The 22,079-nt window shown below is 44.8% G+C and overlaps 1 protein-coding gene and 1 long non-coding RNA gene across 4 annotated transcripts in view; one reads left to right on the plus strand and one right to left on the minus strand.

Moving 5' to 3' along the window:
* Window positions 1–22,079, plus strand: part of LOC310710961 (beta-1,4-galactosyltransferase 3-like) — a 44,671-nt gene that overhangs the window by 837 nt on the left and 21,755 nt on the right. The window contains exon 2 of one of the 2 annotated variants that reach the window (XM_083512334.1): window positions 1,881–2,054. The gene's annotated coding sequence lies outside the window, so the exon portion shown is untranslated. Of the gene's footprint in view, window positions 1–1,880; window positions 2,055–19,830; window positions 20,753–22,079 lie in introns of those variants that run through there. The other variant, XM_083512333.1, reaches the window with a different exon arrangement.
* LOC310711004 lies at window positions 903–20,175 on the minus strand. Of its 2 annotated transcripts, none has more exons than XR_014528330.1 (3): window positions 20,037–20,175; window positions 17,134–17,204; window positions 903–1,537 (listed from the first exon to the last, which is right to left on the minus strand). It is a non-coding gene; the product is annotated as an uncharacterized lncRNA (long non-coding RNA). The 2 variants fall into 2 exon arrangements; XR_014528331.1 differs by having other exon boundaries at window positions 17,127–17,204.

Genomic DNA, 22,079 nt, shown 5'->3' on the forward strand with positions numbered 1-22,079 from the left:
TGTGATCTAGTCCTGCTTTGGCTACCTGTCCAGCTTCTTACCGCTAGTTGTTTACATAGCTCTTTCGCCCCCAATCTTACATAATTAAGATTTTTGTGCGTACTGTACTTTGCATCTACTGGATATCTTCAAGTTATTTGTTTCCAATCTGTTTCTAATAATAAATTCACCATCTCTTCTTCTGTTGGGATATTATGCATAGTATCTTGGATGAGGCTGCCTAAATGTGTGTTTTGGCCCTGCTTCAGGAGCTTCCAGCAATTGGGTGGCTGCAACAGAAATGGCCTGTTTTCTGAATAAATAGTCTCAGTGATATGACTTTATTTGAAAATGAATTTTTTATTCTTTCTCCATCTGATATTGCCATAGTTTTTCTGTGTTATATATCATATTGGGTTGAAAGTTTCAACCAAGCGTTGTTGAATGTAGTGTGCATGCAAACATGAAAATGTCACATCACATATAACCACTGCTTTGAAGTTTCTGCAAAGAACTTCTGTTGGGTTGAAATAAGCGACAGACGAATGGCAAGGTGTCATATGGGAGGCATCTCTCGAGCATGTCTCGGAGAGTCCCTTTTATTGAATATTACAGCATTACCACATATGTGCTTGTTGCTGATTGGTTAACATGAATACAATGCAAAGGTTGAATATAGGTATTAATCATCAATAGATTAAAGGTTGGGAAAGGGAACACAGAATTGGACAGGCGTGAAACCTCCTTATTAAACTATTAACTAGTGATTGAGTATCAAGACGTAAACTATTACTAATGATTGATATAGCATGACATGAAAGAACATAACAACCGCGTTCCGTAGATGTGGTCAGCAATGTGTTAAGAACAGGTCAGGGTACTGAACTCAATGTGAACTGATCACAATGTGAAACTTCCTCCAGCAACATGCATTCCAGCCACTTCCTCCAGTTCGCTCTGCTGCACCAGGGAGCTCCCAGTGCAGCTAATCCCATAGTGCAAGCACAGACTGATCAGCTGGTGGTTGGGTCCTCAAAGTGCCTACAGATCCCCGTTTGACCTGAGAACGACTTTATATCATGTCATGGGTATCAGGTGATGCCACAGATATTATTATATATAGAGCATATTTAATTAGGCCTATGAGCGGAAGTTTTCACAGTCCTGGTTTAGGCCATGAGTTCTTAGTGAAATTTAGAAAATAATTTAGACAGAATGTTGAGGTGGTTCACATGTCACGTGTCTGGGGTGGCTCAAAACTCCAAGATTGCCATGACGACCATGGGGCTGTCATAGCATGTTGCTGGCTCAACACATGTGGCAGGCCACACTTTGGATCTTGTTTTCTCAACTGCACAGGAAGAAGTTGATCTGAAAATTTGGAATGTTGACACCAGCTCCTTATCATGGTCCAATCGCTTCCTGTTGAAATTTAGGCTTTCAGCACCTTTCCTCCTATGCAGAGATAGGGGGACCTATTAACATGGTCTGTCCTCAGATGCTAATGGATCCTGTGTGTTTTCGGACGGCTCTTGGTTGCCCTGTATGTTGATGACCTCTGTTGGGAGACAGAGAAAATTTGTCCTTGTTAATTCTTCTTCACCTATCAGTGGCTTTTTATACCATCGACCATGGTATCCTTCTGGAGCAAATGTCTGAGTTAGAGGTGGGTGGCACCGCTTTGCATTGGTTTAGGTCCTACTTGGATGATCGTTTCCAGAGGGTGATGGTTGGGGACTGCTCTTTGGCCCTTCAATGTGGGGTTCCTCGGGGTTTTATTTAATCCCCTATGCTATTTAACACCAACATGAAACAGCTGAGTGGGGTTATCTGGAAATTTGGAGTACGCTGTTAGCAATATACTGATGACACATAGTTCTGCTTCTTCTTTATACTTGCAGGTGCAGCAGTGGATGTGTTGGACCATTGTCTTTCCTCAGTAAAAGACTGGATGGGAGCCAACAACGGAAGCTCAATCAAGAGAAGACTGAGGCACTGTTAGTGGGTGGTTTCCTAGACCAGATGGATGGGAGGTGACCTGCTCTTATGGGGTTATGCTCCCTCTGAAGGAGCAGGTACATCACTTGGGGGTACTTCTAGATGCTTTGCTGTTGCTTGAGGCTTAGGTCACCTCAGTTGCGCGAAATGCCTTCCATCAGTTTCAGCTGGTGGCCGAACTGTGCCCCTATCTGTACAGAGATAGCCCAGCTTCTATCATCTATGCTGTGGTAACTTCTAGCAATGCATTATACATGTAGCAGCTTTTGATGATGGTTCAGAAAATTCAGCTAGTGTAGAATTCCTCTGCTAGGTTGCTCACCAGGGCATGACCGTTTGAACATATTACACTGATCCTGGCCTAACTGCACTGGCTTCCAAATGGTTTCCTGGCCCAGTTCAAAGTGCTGGTCTTGTCCTATAAAGTCTTAAACTGTTCATGACTTCAATACCTCAAAGACTATGTATCCCCATGTGAACCAACCCAGAACCTGCAATCCTCATTGGAGGCCCTTTGTGTGCCTCCTCAATGAGAGGTCAGGAGGATGGCAACAGGAGAACAGGCCTCTATTGCAGTAACTCCCCATTTGTGGAATGCTCTCCCCAGGGAGGATCGCCTAGCACCTTCATTATACATCTTTAAGTGTCAGGTGAAAATGTTCCTATTCAATCAGGCCTTCAGCTGATTAACATTCTATGTCCTCTTAAATGTTTTTGTGGGAGGTGGGGTCATGGGTTTGTATTGTTCTTATTTTTATTTTTATTTTGTATTTTTATGCTGTCAACCACCCTGAGATCTTGGATGAAGGGAGGTAAATAAATAAGTAACTTAAATATTTAATCATGATTGATGAGGAAAACACAACAATATTAAAACTCCACAATAAATGCAGCATAAAAAAACTTCCAAGGGAGTGAAACTGTTAAAAGGGTTTGCAAAAAATAATAATAGGCATTTTGCTTAATGTCAAAAAGGCCACATCCGCACCATAATTTTTAAGCACCATTATACCACTCAGTGTGGGGAACAGTGATCTCGTAAGAATTCTCAGCACCCTTAACAATCTATGGTTCCCAGGATATTTTGTGGAAAGTCATTTCTGCTTAAAGTGGTAAAATGCTGCTTTAAATGTATGGTGCAGATGTAGCAAAAGTTAGCAAAGTGAGCAAGAACTCCACAGCTGGGGCACTACCACCAATAAGGCCCTCTTGTTCTGTTACATTTAAGCTGGTGGGGACTTCCAGAGGAGGCTCCTCAGAGCTCTTAATGTATGACACAAGGCTGATAATGGAGGCAGGTGTTTCCCTGTTCTAAGCTGTCAACCTGGTTAGCTCAGTTGGTTAGAGCATGGTGCTGATAATGCCAAGGTGGCAGGTTCAATCCCCCTTTGGGGCAGCTGCATTTTCCTGCATTGCAGGGGGGTTGGACTAGATGATAATCCTCAGGATTCCTTCCAACTCTACAATGTTATGTTTCTGCTCCCTGAGGAAAAAAAATAAATGTGTGGAAGAGATGGGGAGAAAGGAAAAAGGGATAAGAAGTATATGGCTAGCCCACTGTTAGCTCTGGCCCCACTGTCTTTTGGATTGGGGCCTGCCCATTGTTAATTGCAGCCCCACCCACTCACTCTGATACAGCCTCCGTGATGTTTCCTGTCTTAAAGCCACCCACAGTAGCCATCAGTGCTTCCTATAGGAGTGAGTTTCATAGCTGAACTATGCACTGTGTGAATAAGTACTCCGCCCGCCCCTAATCCTAAATCTTCCAAAATTCAGTTTCAGTTGCTTTCCTAATGATCTCTAGATGGGAATTTGCATTTTTTCACAGCTGCCACATCCTGGGTCAACACCTTCATTGAGCTATCCACTGCAACTCCAAGGTCTCATTCCTGGTCATTTCCTGCCAGTTCAGGCTCAGTGAGTGTATATGTGAAATAAGGATGGTGATTCTGTCACTAGGGGGCAGTCTCACCCTATAGCCACTTCTGGAACATGATCTACAGTATAAAGCTGAGATGTTAGGAGACTTCACACCTTCAGTTGACCATTATATGGCCTTTATGCCCCTAAGTGAAGCTGAGTGATGGACTTTCACGTGGCTGGAATTGGGTGGATCTGTTGCAATCCAAGGCTCCACTTTGCATTTAAACGACTGACTTGCCCAACTATGGTCATGCCTTTCACAGCCCTCATTAATGCATTATGACGTAGTAGAACAGGAAGCCCCCAGGTCCAAAACCTGTTTCCTGTTATTCATTCTTCATCTTTTGCCTCCAGCTGGAACCTAATTTCCTGCAACCGCTGGAAGCTGCAGATGCAAACAGGGCCATGGAAAGGCTTTGACACGCAATAATGCCCGGAAAAGGGAATCAAAGCCCATAACAGGTAGAAACTGGAGTGCAAAGAGCCACCTGTTCACACCACTAATCAATGCACTAGCAGAAATGTGAAAAACGGGGAGTGAATAAGAGGCTGGGCTTTTCTAGATAACCATTTTATTGTGTAATAAATGTACAATTGTTACATAGTATCTAAATACCCCTCCACCACTAACAGTACATTTGTTGCAGAGAAATGAATTATCCTAGTACTCATACAGCAATATTTTATTATTTGCTAGTAAAAAGTCAGCATTCCCCCAGCAACATGCATCTCCTTTATTAAGAAAAATGTATCATAGAATTGTCAGAATCAGACCTTGAGTGTGGTGAGACCTACACTTTGGAATGCTCTCCAATTATATATTAGATAAATGCCATCTCTATCGACTTTTAGGCACTTGTTGAAGACTTTCCTCTTTTGATAAATCTTCCAAATGGAGATTGTGATCCCAATTGGTATCTGCAATGCACGAAAGCTGTAGGAGCATGTGGCCTGGGCTGGATGTCTCTACTTGGTCAGCCAGCCGATGGCCTTTCCCATCTGCACTGTCTGTGACACTTTGGAAGAAAAGAAGAAGCTGAGATAAGCAAGCTTTGCTGGCATCAGGGCCCTGTTATGAGGCTTTCCCTGTTAGCCTCCATTTCATGTTCAGCAGTGAACCAAAGATGGCTTTGGCTCAAGCAAAGGACTGTGGGTAATGACCTTCCCACCTTGACCATATGCACAGTCTTGTAGTTTGATTTCTCTATGTTTTACTTTCTTACCAGTGAGGTCATGAGGATCCGGAAAGTTCCTTGATTGACTCACCAGGAAGCTAGGTTGCCAAATGCAGATTATTTGCATCTAAAAGTTCCTTCATGGAGCTATGGAAACAAGCTTGTGCACCAGCCATAAATTCTATAGAAATGCAGAGGCATACCAGATAGAACAATAGGATCTGCAGGCAAGGTAGCATAACTCTCCAGGAAGCCACTCCTTCTGACAGGTTAATTCTCCAAGATAAACCTTTTGGATAAGTGATCCTTGTTTGTTTGTTTGTTTGTGTGTCCCAATCTAAGTCTTACGAAAAATGTCCATATTACATTACATGCCTCACCCCAGCTACGCCCCTGTCTGGAAGGGTCCAGATCACACACAGGACAGGCTAAATGATCTTTTTGGGCCAGTGTATTTTTGAGACCATGTGGGCGGCAATTTCACAAAGGGTCCCCATGTCCACACATGTCCATCAGCCACCATGTTAACAGCCCCAGCACAGGAGGATGGAGACAGCTGGGGAAGTGATTGATTGCTATCTCCACCACCCACCTTCTTAATTAGAGCCAGTTGAGGGAGTAGCCCTGGCTGTCAGTTTCCTCCTCCTCGGTTTTAGTATTGCACTTGTAGAGTGCCAATCGAGATAATTGAGTTAATATATTTTTTAAAGGAATGGCCATGAGCATTTGTCGTCTCATCACTGAGATAGGACAACCAATCCCCACCCATTTGAATTTAGAGCCAAGAGAGAACAGGTTAATGTAACGTGGCACATGCATTTCTTATTTACACTTTTGCTTGCAGAAGAACATTGTAGGGTGTGGAAGCTTGCCACTTTTTACACCCCAAAGGTAAACATGTTTACTCAGACATCTCACTGTTTCCTACCTATTAAACAGAGTTTAACTGCAGCCTTAATTATTGTTGATCCAATAATCCTTTTACTTGTAACCTTCGTTTGAGCAAGTTGTCACACCCTGTCCTAGTGGCATTTAAAGAATAGATGTTGCAGAACAGATATATTTATTATATTTGAGTTTCCTTCACATTGGCATATTGAGATTTGCCGGGGATCAAACCCAGGGCCTTGGACATGCAAGGCACATGCTCTGCTATTGACGTACTTCTTCAAATGCTGATCCTTTTAAATATTAACTTTCCGAATGCTGAAGCCAGGGCAGTGAATCAATAAGGAAGTGGGTTTTAATGTGCAAATAATCTCATCTTTAATGTAAATGAATAAAACCTGTGGTTTTAAAACAAATAAACGTGTCTAGCCTTTTATTGACTAGAGAAGCTGCCACACCTGCCTCTGTATTGGGACATAGGCAGTTACATTGGCTGTGTACACACTTCAACTCTGAAGCACATTTGGAGCACGTTGTTTCCCTCAATAATTCTGAGTACTGCAGTTTATCCACGAGAGAGTTAACGACTTCCAGCAACCCTTCACAAACTAGAGTACCCAGAATTATTTGATAAAAAGAAGGTGCTTTGAATTTGCTTCAAAAGTGTTGTGTATAAATAGCCATGAATTAGAATATTTTCCCTATGATGATTAAGCCCGCACTGAACCACTGCAGCCCAAGACACACTTTAGTGTTCAGCCTACAAAACACTATATGACTTGGTTCTGAGTAAACCAGCATCGGAGCTGGTTACAAGTTTAAGAGGGTAGTTCAGTATGTTAAGGAGCTATATCCAGGGTGCATTAGATGTTTTCAAACAGGCTATATATCAGGGGTATAGCATATGCTTTGCACATCAGTATATGTTTTTCTCCCTCATAATAACAGATCCTGGGGTCATATAGTGAAGCTCAGTGGACTTGGGAACATGGCATACTGCCTTATACTTTGCAAGAACATTGGATTGGTCTATCAAATTTGTTATAATCTACACTGACACTTACAGAATCAGACCATTTGTTTGTCTAGCTTAATATTTTCTCCCTTGTTTCTCAGACCTAAGTCCTCAGCTGTTGTTGGGACTTGAACTTCCATCACCTCTGACCACTGATCCTGTGCTGAAGGGCAATTGTTCTCCAGGGTTTCATAAGTTGATGATGATAATTTTATTATTTATAACCCACCCAACTGGCTGGATTGCCCTAGCCACTCTGGGCAGTTTACAATATATATCAAACATAAAATATCAAACTTTTTTTTTAACATTCCCAGCTTAAATGAACTGCTGCATTGCAGGGGTTAGACTAAATTACTCTCGGGGTCCACATTTCTCTTGATTCTATGCTGGGGATCCAACCTAGAATTTTCTGCCTTGAGTCCCAGGCTATGGCAAAAGCAAGACCCTATTGGGATGTTAATGCTGTGAACCCCTCCAATATAGTCTCAGGTTGAATATATTTGTAAATAAACCATAAAGACACCACAGTCTCTCATGGAACTTCGAAGTGTCAGGCATAGCCCTATTGGCTTTAGCCCAAACGTAGCAGAGTTTTCCTGCACAGCGAGGAAGCTAGTTGCGGCGGTAATGACTAGTCAGCTAGACTCAGAATAACTATTTACAGGATTTATTAAAAAGGAAAAATAAAACCAGCAGAGTTTCTGCATACAAATAAAAGCAAAATAAATCCTCTCTTTCTCTCTCTCTCTTAACCATACACAGCACTTCTAACTCCTAACACACCTCACACCAAACTGAGCTAGCAATCCCTTGATAACAGAGTTGAGTGCTGGTCGTTAACCAATCAGAGTGAGTAGTTTCTAGGTCAAGCAGACCTGGGCTTTCTGCCAAGAGTAAATTGACACCAGCTTGAGTTAATTGGTGAAGCTAGAATCTGCAAGTTTCCCACGAGAACCAATTAACAGAAACTGAACACCCCCTCACAGATTCTGCTGAACAATTAACACCAAATACACCTATGTAGGAGATTATTTTTCCAGCAAACCTAAACCCTTGCACATTCGCTTGTTCTTTATCTTTGCCAATGGTTTAGTTAACACATCTGCTACATTTTCTTCACTTGACACATAAGTACAGGTGATTACATTGTCTTGTACACAGCAACGTACATTTTTGTATTTTACAGAGATATGTTTGGAACGCGATTTGAAACCCTCTGTTTTACTTAAGGTTATACAAGCTTGATTATCAATGTAAACTTGTACTGGTTCTCCACAATTTACATTTAAATCTGCCATCAAATGCTTGAAATAAATCACCTCGTTGCACAATTCACTCAATGCGGCGTACTCTGATTCTGTTGATGACACACTTACAATGTCTTGCTTGCGAGACCGCCAGCTGATTAAAGCTCCACCGACCATTACGACTAGTCCTGTGACAGATTTTCTATCTGGCAAATTTCCCCAGTCACTATCACAGTAGCAACTCAACATTTCATCCTCTGAAGAATTTAATTGTAACATATAGCCAATTGTCTGTTTGAGGTATCTCAGAACTTGTTTTACCCCTTTCCAGGCATTTAGTGTGGGTTTTGAGACCAATCTACTTAATATGCCTACAGCATAGCTAATATCAGGTCTGGACCACTGTGCTATATACAATAAACTTCCAATTACAGAGTGATATACATCAGGATGTTCAAATTCAGGACTCTCATCTATATGAAGTGTTTTTATGAAACCTGGATCCATAGGCACCACTGCCCCTTTGCAATCCTGCATCCTGTATGTAGTCAGTAGTTGCTTAACTTTGTTCTGCTGACTAATTAGGCAGCTGCCATCTTGGGCCCAGCACACTTCCAACCCTAGATATGTCCTAACCGGGCCTAAGTCTTTCACTTTGAACTTACTGGACAATTGCTTGGCAAACCTTTTAGTTTGTTTATCTGTTTTACAGGCATACAATACATCATCTACATAAATCAGACAAAACTCTTGATCACTGCCTGTACCACGTACATAAACACAATTGTCAGCTGTACTCTGCTTGAAACCAAATGACACTAAGGCCTCATGGAAACATTTGTTCCAAGATCTTGCAGCCTGTTTGAGACCATATAGAGCTTTGTTTAATTTTAACACTCTATTGGAACCTGTCTCATAACCAGGCGGTTCGGCTAGATACAGGTCTTCTGATATTGATGCATGTAAATATGCAGTCTGGATATCAAAATGGTTTAACAGGAGTTTTCTCTTTGCTCCAAGTGTTAGAATCAGCCTTACACTGTCCCCCTTAGCAGTAGGGGAAAAAGTCTCGTCATAATCTTTTCCAGGCCTCTGAGAGTATCCTTGAGCCACTAAACGAGCTTTGTATTTGTACTCTCCTGTCACCAGAGGTTTAAGTTTGTACACCCACCTGCAGCCTACAATCTTTGCCCCCTCAGGCACTGCCACTGGTGTAAAAACCTTATGCTCATTCAGAGAGGACATTTCTTCCTCCATTGCCTGTTTCCAGCGCTCTGCCTCCTCTTTTGGTAACTTTAACACCTCCTGAAAACTCTTGGGCTCTGCAATTACACTAAACACATTTGCAGTATCAGGAGAAAAACGCACTGGAGGCACTCCTTTGTTTTGTCTTTTAGATCTTCTGGGAGAAAATTTTTCTTCTGACCCACTTTCCTCCTCAGAACTTCGACCTCTCTTTTGTTGCTTAGCAACTGGTCTCTGGCTAATTCCAACTTCTTGAGAGCTCTTATCTGAACTTTCCTCCCCCTCAGACTCTGATTCTCTGTGTCTACTTTCAGAGTCATGAAGCTCTTGGGAAGGTTCAAACCAAACCTCAGTATTGGCATGTAGTCTCTCCCAGCCACTATGTTCACAAAAACTGGCATTCCTGGAGATCACAATGCCATTTGTCCCTTCAGCAAAGCGGAAACCTTTTCCCAGCTCCTGGTAACCCACAAACACTAACTGTTTGGTCTTAGGATCTCCCTTCTTTCTCATTTGTTTCGGAATTAATACCCAGGCTTTTGATCCAAACACATGCAAATGGTCAATTTTAGGTTTTTTCTGAAACAATTTAAAGTACGGGGTTGTACCTATTGTTTGATGAAAGAGCCTATTTTGGAGATAACACGCGGTGAGCATGCTCTCCCCCCAATAAGACATGGGCAAATCAGCATCATCAAGCATGGCAAACATCATATCTTGTAAAGATCTGTTTTTTCGCTCTGCAACACCATTCTCCTCTGGGGAAAAAACGTTCGTTTTTCTATGCCCAATGCCACGCTTTTGTAACCAATCTCTAAAGGCATTTGACATAAATTCGCCACCTCTGTCCGTCTGAATCCTTTTGAGTTTAATGGACAGAAATCTTTCCACAGATGCCACCCAGCCTTTAAACTTAGTGAACACGTCACCCTTATTCTTCATGGGAAAAACCCAAGAATAACGCGTGGCGTCATCCACAATTGTTAGTGAAAAACGCGATCCACCCCTGCTTACAGCAAATGGACCAATTACGTCCATGTGAACCAGCTGTAGCGGTGACTCACTGACTCTGTCACTTCTGGGGTAAGAGACTCTGTGGGTTTTAACCTTTTTACAAACATTACAATCAAGGTACTTGTTACAACTCTTTAAATTACCCCCATCAGCCAATTCAGACATTTTTAGTACACTTTTCCAGCAAGCATGCCCCATTTTCCTATGCAATAAGTGCACACAGTTGTCATGTATAGCTTTGTTATTCACTGCAGGCTGAGATTTACTGACTACTGCTGCAACTTGAGATCCTGCTTTAAGCCAAAACAAGCCTCCCTCTGACTTAGCAGTGCCTAAAATCTCACCAGCCTTCTTAATAATGCAACTGTCTCCTTCAAAATACACTTTAAACCCAGCTTTTAGCAAACAATCTACAGACATCAGATTGCTCCTTAATGACGGCACACAAAGTACATTTTGCAGGCATTCACGAAGACAAGGAACAAAAACTGCACCCCCCGAAATCACTTCGGAAGTACTTCCGTCTGCTAGAGCCACCTGGCTGCGCTGTGCTGAGTTCTTGGAAACAAACAATTCATCTGAATTCACGATGTGGCGAGATGCTCCCGAATCGACCACCCAGACTGCTTGTTTCTCATCAGCAATCTTGACCTTGGCGGTCACCAGCTGAGCCGACTGTTTTCGTTTGAAGAATTTCTTTTTACGCTGCTGCTGCTGCTGATCTCGTCTCTGCTCCTGCACCGGCAACTGAGACTTGACCAACTCCGGACATTGTCGTTTTAGATGCGCTGAAGACCCACATCGGAAACAACGCCTAACAGCAAACGCTGACTCCTCACCAGTACGCTGCTTTTGCTTCACCTCTGGCACGGCATGAGAACTCCCTCCAAACTGCCCACCAGTAGAAGCCTCTGCAGCCAACGACCTTTCTTGCCTCTTCTGCCATTCTTCAATCAAACGCCCAGTAACGTAACTGACTGATAAATCACGCTCCTGTATGCCTTCTAGAGACAAAACTAAATTATCCCAGCTTTCCGGGAGAGAACTGAAAATAATAGCCACCTTCTCCTGCTGGTCTAATGCACAGTCTCTTTCCTGTAGCGCAGCAAACTTTAGCTGTAAACTGTGTAGGTGTTCCTGCATTGTAGCCCCAGGCTGTAACATTGCCTTGTACAATGCCTTGCGAATGAACAGCTTGGAAACCGCTGTCTCACGCACATGGAGTTCTTTAAGTGCTTGCCACACACCTCTAGCTGTCTTGACTCCCCTCACATACGGCAACTGGGAATCTTCCAGCCCCAAGACAATTGTGGCCCTTGCTCTTTGGTCTTTATCGAGGTCTTCATCATCAGGCTTCGCAGGAAACTTACTCACCACTTGCCAGAGACGATCCCTCTGCAGCACTGCCTGCATGCGTTCCGACCACAGCAAGTAATTGGAGTCATTCAGACGCTCAAAAGCCATCTGAACTGGTTGTGAGGCCATCTTGAGAGCGATGTCCCTGGAACCCGGAACCAGCTACTCACGACCACCGAGAGAGAAAACAGGAACCACAGCACCCAGCACTCACACGCTGCAGCTGTTGTCCTTGTGTCCACTGCGTCACCAGCTCACCACAGTCAGGAACCAGCCAGTGTCCATCTGCTGCACCAACAGGAACAACAACTTCTGGAACTACTGGAACCAACGCCGTTGATGCTGACACCACCGCAACTCAGACTGGCAGCACAATGCCCATAACCTCATGGAACTTCGAAGTGTCAGGCATAGCCCTATTGGCTTTAGCCCAAACGTAGCAGAGTTTTCCTGCACAGCGAGGAAGCTAGTTGCGGCGGTAATGACTAGTCAGCTAGACTCAGAATAACTATTTACAGGATTTATTAAAAAGGAAAAATAAAACCAGCAGAGTTTCTGCATACAAATAAAAGCAAAATAAATCCTCTCTTTCTCTCTCTCTCTTAACCATACACAGCACTTCTAACTCCTAACACACCTCACACCAAACTGAGCTAGCAATCCCTTGATAACAGAGTTGAGTGCTGGTCGTTAACCAATCAGAGTGAGTAGTTTCTAGGTCAAGCAGACCTGGGCTTTCTGCCAAGAGTAAATTGACACCAGCTTGAGTTAATTGGTGAAGCTAGAATCTGCAAGTTTCCCACGAGAACCAATTAACAGAAACTGAACAGTCTCTGCTGTGTTCCATTTCCAAAGGAAACATGAACCCTGGGTAACCCCCTGGAATCTCACACCATTTAAGAGATTGGGATGGATATGCAACTATGGATGGATGAATGTGTATATAGCTTATGTATTCATACACATACTTGCATTGCTCTTTCCTGCTTCCTTTTTATTGCTTCCTTTTACTTCCTCTTGTTTTGTTAGCTCGTTATTATAATTTAAGGTATTGTAAACTGCATTGAATGGGCATTTTGCCCAGAAAGGATGGCGTTCCATTACAATGTACCAATGTTATACACAAACTAATTATCCAAGTGGTGAAAACTGCTTACTCTGGGTTTGTTTTTTCCAATGAGGTCACAGGAAGCTTAGGAGTAATTTTGTATTTGTTTACAAATATGCAGGCTTATGCTTAGGTGAAGCTCACAGTTTTGCATGTCCCAAAAGTTTACTTCTCCCTCCCCATCAGATTTCTGGGGGAGCACCACCAGAACTAAACAAAAATAAGCTCTGCCTTGCTCTCAGGCTGACCCACAGTACTCTACAGACACGGATTACCACATTCCTTAGTAGACAGGGAAAAAACTGCTCCCTCACAGAACAGTCACTGGACATTGTTAGAGTTGGCTAATTTCCTTAACCGGGGTGGGGAAACTAGTGCTTAAGATTTTGTTGATCTCCAATTCCCATCAGCCCCAGCTAGCATGGCTTAATGGGCAGGGATGATAAGAGTTGAACCCCCACAAAACATCTGAAGAGTCACAGTCTCCTCACCCATTTTTAACAAAGGAGTGGACAACTTTGACAGGGTTATTTCCAAGTCCAAGGCTCTGACCATGAGTCAAACCATCTCTTTAAGTTGTAAGGGACTCCAGGAGGAGTCTTGCCCATCCCCCAACAATATAACCCCCACCGAAACCACCACAGTAGTAGTAGTAGTAATGTACCTGTGGCTAAGATCATGTAGTTGTAGTATTCAATTACACCCTGATAAATACTGTAAGTTCTTCTTGTGTACCTGATCATTTTGACTGGGAAATAGGTGGCACAGCCTTCACTCTGCTGATAAACATTAACCATAACCACAAAAATAGGGGTGGGAAGCCTGTGTTTCTCCAGATGTTGTCCCCAGAATAAATACCTTTGTGCTATTTTTGAGCTCCCCAAGGCAACAGACACTTCCATTCTCTGGAAGCTGCTCTTTGTTTAGTGATTTAGTGATGGCCTAAATGCATATCCTTGCCCTTAAGTATTGGCTAACATTAAAAAGGAGGATAAGGTCAATTTTAGTACTTGCAGCTTTCAAAGAGATACTGAGTGACTTCATCTTGGAATCAAGTCATTGATAAGTATGGCCTTTCTTTGGACATTCTGGGTTCATTAGACTTGTAGATGGCATCTCACCACGTGTAATCTCATGTTTTAAAACATTATATTTGTGCTGGTTGCACTTCTAGTTGTCTGTCCAAATGTGTCCCTTTGTATGCCAAACTACTGATTCAGATTCCTCGCCCTCACTATGTAACCAGCAGCACAAATATCAAATGAAGAGAAACCCTTACAGCTCTGCGGCTCCAGTTTATTATGTGCTCTGCCATAGTTGAAGAATGCTATTGCTGGATCTCCTATGAAGAGAGATTACTTCCTGGTTTGCCCAATCTAGGTAAAGGAACCCCTGACCATTAGGTCCAGTCGTGTCCGACTCTGGGGTTGCAGCGCTCATCTCGCTTTATTGGCCAAGGGAGCCGGCTTACAGGTTCTGGGTCATGTGGCCAGCATGACGAAGCCGCTTCTGGCGAACCAGAGCAGCGCACGGAAACGCCATTTACCTTCCCGCTGGAGTGGTACCTCTTTATCTACTTGCATTTTGACGCGCTTTCAGACTGTTAGGTTGGCAGGAGCAGGGACCGAGCCATGGGAGCTCACCCCATCACGGGGATTCAAACCGCCGACCTTCTGATCAAGAAGTCTTAGGCTTTGGTTTAACCCACACCACCACCCACGTCCCTCCCTTTACACCTCTGAAAAAATGGCCTGTTTTGCTTTTAGAGTGACAATTTTAAGGAGAAATGTTTGTAGGGATGTTAAGTTAAATTCTGAAGGGGAGCAAACTTTTATCTTAAAAAATGTCTGGTTTGAAAAATTATTTTGACCCTTCAACTTTTTTAATTCTGTTTTTATTCTGTTTTATGTGTTTTATCTCTTGTAATGGTTTTGGCTTAACAAATAAATAATAACAGATGTTGGACTACCCCACCCATCATCCACAGCACAGCCAATAGTCAGGAATGTAGTCCAACAACATCTGGAAGGGAACAGGTCCCGCATCCCTGCAATAAAGGTTTGGTTTTTTTACATTACAAGCTTTTGTATACAGTACTGCTTACTGTCAGAAGTCACCCCGAAGCACTTTACACATATCAATCAAAACTCTATGACACAGAATCATAAAATACAACTGAAACATCAGTCACAATACCATTATAATTAACACAAGATTATCAAAGGAGACGAAGACTGAAAATAACCTAGATATGTTGACCTCCAAGAGCTTGGGAAAACAAGAACGTCTTCACCCTGTGGCAAAATTCCATCAGTGTTCTATCCATCCCTCTGGGGGAAGGGAGTTCCGTAACTGGGTGCACCTACAGAGGTTATGTACTTTAACAACCAAATTAGTGTAAAGTTACATGGCTGTCAAGGGCATCCAGCCAAGCCCAGTGCACATTTTATTTGGAATATTTTATTATTCCAGTGGGGCTTACTCTTAAGTAGGGATGGGTGAAGATGTCAGTTTTTGTTTGTGGCTCATTTTTCCACTCTTAATTCAGTTTTAATTTCACATCACTTTGTGACTTTTGAAAAATAGTCCTTATGAAAATTCATCAGCATTTTAGTGATGATTTTTCCAATTTTTAGTATTAATATTATTATTATATTACATTTGTATACCGTCCTTCATCCGTACATCTCAGGGCAGTTCACAACATAAAATAAGATACAGAGGATTGCTTCATGGGATCAGTAAGAAACTAAGTAGCAGTGTTTTCTCAACATTTCCCCCCTAAGTCAGAGGAAGACTCGCCTACTGAATTTTAGGATACAGTAAAAGCTATGCCTTTGAGAACATTTTTGAAAATGTTAATATGCAATTTTGCCAAATATACACATTTCTGCAAAGCAATTTCTCCTAATACAATGCACCTTTGTGCACATTACATTACTTGCCTAGGGAAGTGTGAATTTCGAAAGCTAACAGTGTTTTGGTTTGCGTCTTATTTTGGAAAGTGAGAATTAGGCAGGTTCACCTTTAAATGCAGACTGTATTGAATTTTCCACCACCGCTACTCCTTATAAAGTTTGCATGTTGAAGGTGCTGCTTGACACAGTTACACAATTCCATATATTTGAATCAGCCAGTTCTACCTGTTTGTTCACTGACTAATCCTATAGCAACTTCCTACCATCACCGCACAGTCAAAAGGACACACAGGAACATATACATTCCGTTCCCAGGCTGTCACTGAAAGGTTGTCTAAACAGCAAAACATATACTTCCTTCCTTTTCCTGTAGACCAAAGGTTCTCAAAGTTTCTATCGGGGTGTGTGTGTGTGTGCTGCTTGAGGGGCTTGCAAACTACCAAGGTTCACCGGTCACAAAGAAAATGGTGTGGGGTGGAGCCAGTCACCAAATGTTGGAAGACAGTGCAATCTTGGTGCAACTGGCAGATACCAAAATAATCTAATGATATCTAACCCCACTTTGCAAATTGCTAAAAACATTGCCACAGCAATTTCCTTGTGGCAAACGGCTTGATAGGGCAGTGTCCTATACAGCTATTAGCTCTGGAAGTATTGTGACCCAGCTCCACATTTTAGCAAGAATTTGCTCCCTGCCCTGCCTCTCATACTGTATTAACTTTTGTAATTTCATCTCCCCCTTTTCCATCTTCTCCCTCCCACATACTGCCAATTTCTTTCATCCCTCCTTATTCATTTTCCTCCTACTATTATGCCATTTCTTTATATTCCCAATTTCTTGCTTTAAAAATATTAATATTTTATATATTTCCCCTAATTGTTGTTGGCACCTCCTCTCCAGCCCTTCTCTGACTCTCAGCAGCCTTTACTCACCATGCAGGGAGACAGTTTTCCTCACGGTATTTTTAAGACTCTGAGGAACCGAGGGACAAAATAATAGAATTCTAAAGTTGGAAGGGACCGTGAGGGTCATCTAGTCCAAACGCCTGCAATGCAGGAATATGCAGGTGACCCCTTATAGGGATAAAACCTGTAACCTTGGCATTATCAGTACTGTACCAGGCTCTAAGCAACAGCTATCCTCACTGGAACTTGTGTCAATATCATCCCTTCCCCAGCTAAAAAAACAACCACCGAAAAGTGAATACACATATAGTAGCTTAAAAAACCTATATCTTAAGATTTTGAGGTCAGTACAATTCACATTTGTGTGTGTCCACTTGCAATGTATAGCCCTCCTTCAGTCCATCTGCATATGGGGCTCCTCTTCATGTTCTGTGAAGCAATATAAAATTTAAGACTTTCCATTTTCTACAAAGCAACTGCTAAACGTTACAGTACAGGGTGGGGCCACTAAAACTCCCGGGAGAAACTTTCGCTTTTGTTTATTGCTTTTCACCTCAATTTGCTTTTCACCTGCTTTTTAACTCCTTGCGATTTTACTGTCTGGCTCAGGGACAGATTTAGGCTTGATTAGGTCCTAAGCTACTGAAGGTAATGAGGCCCTTTATATGTCCAGCTGTCCTTTATCAACAACAAATGGCCATTGTTTTTGTGTTGAATATATGCTATATGGTAATTTATGGACCTAATAGGTATCTAAAGCCATAGGCGCCGACTCCATGGGGCTTGAGGGGGCCCGAGCCCCCTCAAAAATTCGTTTGGGGGGGCTCAGCCCCCCCAATAATCTCGGGCACCGGCGCGGCGGGGGGCGCCGGGCCGGGGGAGGGGGGCGGCCGGCCTGTCTCCTTGGCAACCCCATTGAGCAGCGCCGGCTCCCCCGGGAGGGCCATTCCCCCGCGCTGCCGATCGCCAACACCGCCGACGCTGTGGCTGCCCGAGCCCGAGCCCGAGCCCGAGCCCGAGCCCGACCCCGAGCCTGAGCCCAAGCCCGTCAGTCAGTCAGTCAGTCAGGAAGGAAGGAGAAATGGGGAGGGAGACGAGAGAGGAAAATTGCGCGCAGGGTGAAGAAAGGAGAAGGGCGAACGAGACGAGCTTCCAACCCAAAAAAGGGCTGGAAGACTGGGAGGATGCAGGATCGGGAAAGAAAGCGACGCCTTCCCCGCCCGCGACGTCGCCCGCTTGTCATTGGCAGCGCAGCGGGCGCCCAGAGGGGCTGGGCACCGGCGCAGGGCCGCTCCGCAGCCGCGGAGGACAGCTGCGCGGCTAGCAAGGTGCGCCGCGTAGAGCGCGGCCCTTGTGTGGCCCGGTGGCCAGGCAAGCTCGGGCGGGGACCCCCATGCAAATCTAAGACGGGAGAAGAGGGCAGAGCAAAGGGGGTCCCTTCCCCAACCTCCGGCTCTGAGACTTCCCTGAGCCCCAGAAAAGCGAAAGGATTTTCTCTTCTTCTTTTTTTATAAATATTTTATTAAGTTTTCAAATACAAAGTTAGAAACATACACTGAAGAAAAAAGTAAAAGAACAAGAAAAAGAAAAAAAGAAAAAGAAGAAAAGAAAACCAACCATTCAACACATTTTTTATATAACTAACTGGACTTCCTCGCATCTCCCTTACCCTGCATTCTTTATAATAAAGATATCAGCAAATTATTACCTTGTTTCGTACCTTATTTTGTACTTTTCAAATACTATACCTCTAAATTTAACATACTTTTCATCAGTTACTTATATCTTAAATTAAACATAGTATTACCTTAGATTTTGACCTTTTCTTACTTAAAATATAATTTCCTGTTTCCCAAATCTAATTGCTGAAGCTATAGTTTCCGAATCGTGTAAATTTTTAACATTCATACAACTTATATTGTTTTTGTAAATAGTCCTTAAATTTTTTCCAGTCCTCTTCCGTTGTTTCTTCTCCCAAATCTCGGATTCTGCCAGTCATTTCAGCCAGTTCCATGTAGTCCATCAATTGCGTCTGCCACTCTTCCAGTGTGGGCAAATCTTGTGTCTTCCAATATTTTGCGATAAGTATTCTTGCTGCTGTAGTTGCATACATAAAGAAAGTTCTATCCTTCTTTAACACTTTCTGGCCAACAATGCCCAAGAGGAAGGCCTCTGGTTTCTTGGGAAAGGTATACTTAAATACCTTTTTTAACTCATTATAGATCATTTCCCAGAAGGCCTTCACTTTTGGACAAGTCCACCAGAGGTGAAAGAATGTCCCTTCAGCCTCCTTACATTTCCAACATTTATTATCAGACAGGTGATATATTTTTGCAAGCTTGACTGGGGTCATGTACCACCTATAAATCATTTTCATAATATTTTCCTTCAAGGCATTACATGCCGTGAATTTCATTCCGGTGGTCCATAACCTTTCCCAGTCCTCAAACATGATGTTATACCCAATATCCTGAGCCCATTTTATCATGGCTGATTTGACTGTCTCATCCTGAGTGATTTTCTCTTCAACCTGCCCTCCATCCTCTTGCAGAAAACTCTTTGCCTGCCCTGCCCGTATCTCGTTTTTGCTTTTTAATTCCACACACGCACCCTTCGGACTTCGTGGCAATCAGGCGCGCGGGTGTGTTTCCTAAGAGAGTGAGGACCCCCGCCTCCTCCCCACCTGCTCCCTCGCCAGCCAGCCAGCCGCGCGCCCTAGCCGGAGAGCCCCGGCCGTCCCCGTCGCGCAATCGGCTGGATCTCCCTTCAGCAGGCCGTGCTCACAACTCGGCCCAGGGACCCCCAGCAGCGGATCTCTGGCTCAGCTGAAGAATCCGGCAACAAGCCCCCTCCTCCCCAATCGCTCCGCCGAAATACGCTCCAAAACCCCCCAGATAGGCCGCTGGCCGCCAAGTCTAGTGGCGCCCTGAGCGAGGGTCTCTCCCCAACACCGCCACCTCGAACTGCGTTCTCCCGGCTACCCGAGCGAACCAGCGGCAGGACCCCGGTATGGGCCCCCCCAATATTTTTTATAAGTCGGCGCCCCTGTCTAAAGCCATTTGCCACTGTTGCTGTATGTGGGTTTTATTTTGTGTGTGTTTTTATCTTATATTTTGGAAATGTACATCCAGTTTCCCCCCCTTTAAATTATTTGAGGGCCCCCAAGGGCTATAAATCTCTCCGCGGCAGCAGCGGCATATAAATATTTCTATTAGGCGGACAAGCAAGATTCATCTCCCGCTGCCAAGGGCTTGGACTTGCCTCCCTCTCTCTCAGCGCAGCCCTGGTCGCGTCCAGACAGCGGCCAAGAGCGCAACAGGTTCGCACCGGAGAGCCTGGTTCTTTTAACTCCGAGTAATCCCCCTGCCCGAGGCGGCCGCGCTCATTCACTTCCCAAGGCTGCGCTCCGAGGGACACTGACGAGCGTTGGGGGCGGATGGAACTCGCAGGCTCCCTTCTCTCCCCCTCCCCTCCCCTCTTCATTATGTACTTCTCCCCTCGGCTTCTGTTCTTCTCCCCGTTCTCTTTCCTCCCCCCCATCCCTCTCCGCCAATCAGCGCCCGGCGACGTCGCGAGCTCCCCGGCTCCGGTTGGCTGGCGTTGCGCGCGCCGCCTGCCCATTCCTTTTGTGTATATCCTGAGGGGAAAAGAGAGGAACGCGAATGCGCGTGTGTGTCTTTCGCCCTCCCTCCCTGCCGGCGCGCGATTGGCCCGGCTTTCAATTGGGGGGATTCGGAGCGCCGCTGCGTGACGCGCGCGCGCCCGCTTTCTCTCCCGCTTCCCTCCCCGCCCCCTAACAACCCACTTCTCTCTCTCTCTCTCTCTCTCTTTCCCCCTCGGCGCGTGGGGCGGGCGGGGACTCGGGGAGGCGGGCGACCCTGCACAGCCCAGAGCAGAAGCCCCACCAAGGCTTCCCGACCCCAACCCCGGGGGCTGGAGGAAGGTCGCCAGGCAGCCCAACAGACCGACCAGGAACGGTGAGTGACCGACTGACTGGCAGACAAGCCTGGGCAGGTTTCCTCGGAAGCCAGTCCCGTTGTGCCCACCGGGGGTTGGGCTGGGGGGCTTCCCCCTCTCGGCAGCCTGAGGGGCTTCCCTGGCCCCGGGGGGTGGTTCTTGCATAGCAGCCGGGGTTCCCGCTTGTGGGTCGGTGGGTAGGGTTTTCCAAAAGAAAAGAGGTGTGCAGGGCTGAGAAGGGAAGGCAAGTCGTCTTTTCATTGGGACTTTTTTGGGGGGGGGGAGGGATGAGAGGAGTTTCTTTTCTTCGCCTTTGTTTCTTCACTTCCCCACTCCCCCCTTACACCCTCCCCTCCCTCTCCAAAGAATTCAGACCCGATTCTGCGTTCTGAGAAACTCTGGTGGGGAAGGGTCCCTACTCTGCAGGAAGTCGGCTTTCTTTGGAAACGGGGGGGGGGGGGAGGTTGGCTTTGAAACAAAAGTAAACTCGGATCCCAGGATAAGCCCCCCCTCTCCTGGAGGAATGTGGGTTTGCTTTAAGTCGGAAATGAACTTGGCTTTGAGGCTGGGGGGCCAGTGGTGGGCTGCTTAAGTATGTTTGTGTGTGAGAGAGAGGGCTGTGTTTTAGTGTTTTTCCTTTTAAAACCAGTATGCCTTGATCTGATGTTAGGGGTGCGGGTGAACTTTGCTGCTAGGTCTCTGTAGTCTCTTGTTAGGTCTCAGTTCTAATAGCATCAAGATATGAAGAGGCCCACGTTTTCTGTGTGCAGGGGACAGGGGTGGTATGGCATCAAAACTTCCGTTTCCTTGGTAATGACAGAGAGGCGGTGAAAATGCAGGGTGGGTTGGAAACCTTTCGCAATTTTGTAAATACTCTGTGCCTGGACTCTCGTGGGAGGTGGTGGTTCCGTTCATGCTGAAGCTTGTATCTAAATTCAATTGCTTAATTGACACCATGACATCTGAAGCTGTATACAGTATTTCCCTCCTCTATGCAAGGAGATCAGTGGGCCATTCCCTCTTCCCCCAATGCATATGGCCCTTCCTCAGGTATGGCTCATGCGTGTTGCTGGGGGGGGGGGGAGTTGAAGATCCTATTTATATGTGGCAGCCTGAAGCGGGCTCTATATGTTGTGCTGAAACAATACTGGTACAGCAGTGACTGTATGTGTTTGTGTTTGGTTGGGGACAGATCAGTGTTGTTGGAATCTACAGGTGTGGTGGCAGATCTTCTTGGTCTCTTGAGTTTTCCTTCTGCCCAGCGAATGTTTTAGAAACACTGCAATTTTATTTGTAGCTGTAGAGCGTTTTTGGTCATCCAGAACCTCCAAAGGACTTACTGTATTT

Source organism: Podarcis liolepis (assembly GCF_965112155.1).
Source record: "Podarcis liolepis genome assembly, chromosome: 7".
Taxonomy (NCBI): Eukaryota; Metazoa; Chordata; class Lepidosauria; order Squamata; family Lacertidae; genus Podarcis; species Podarcis liolepis.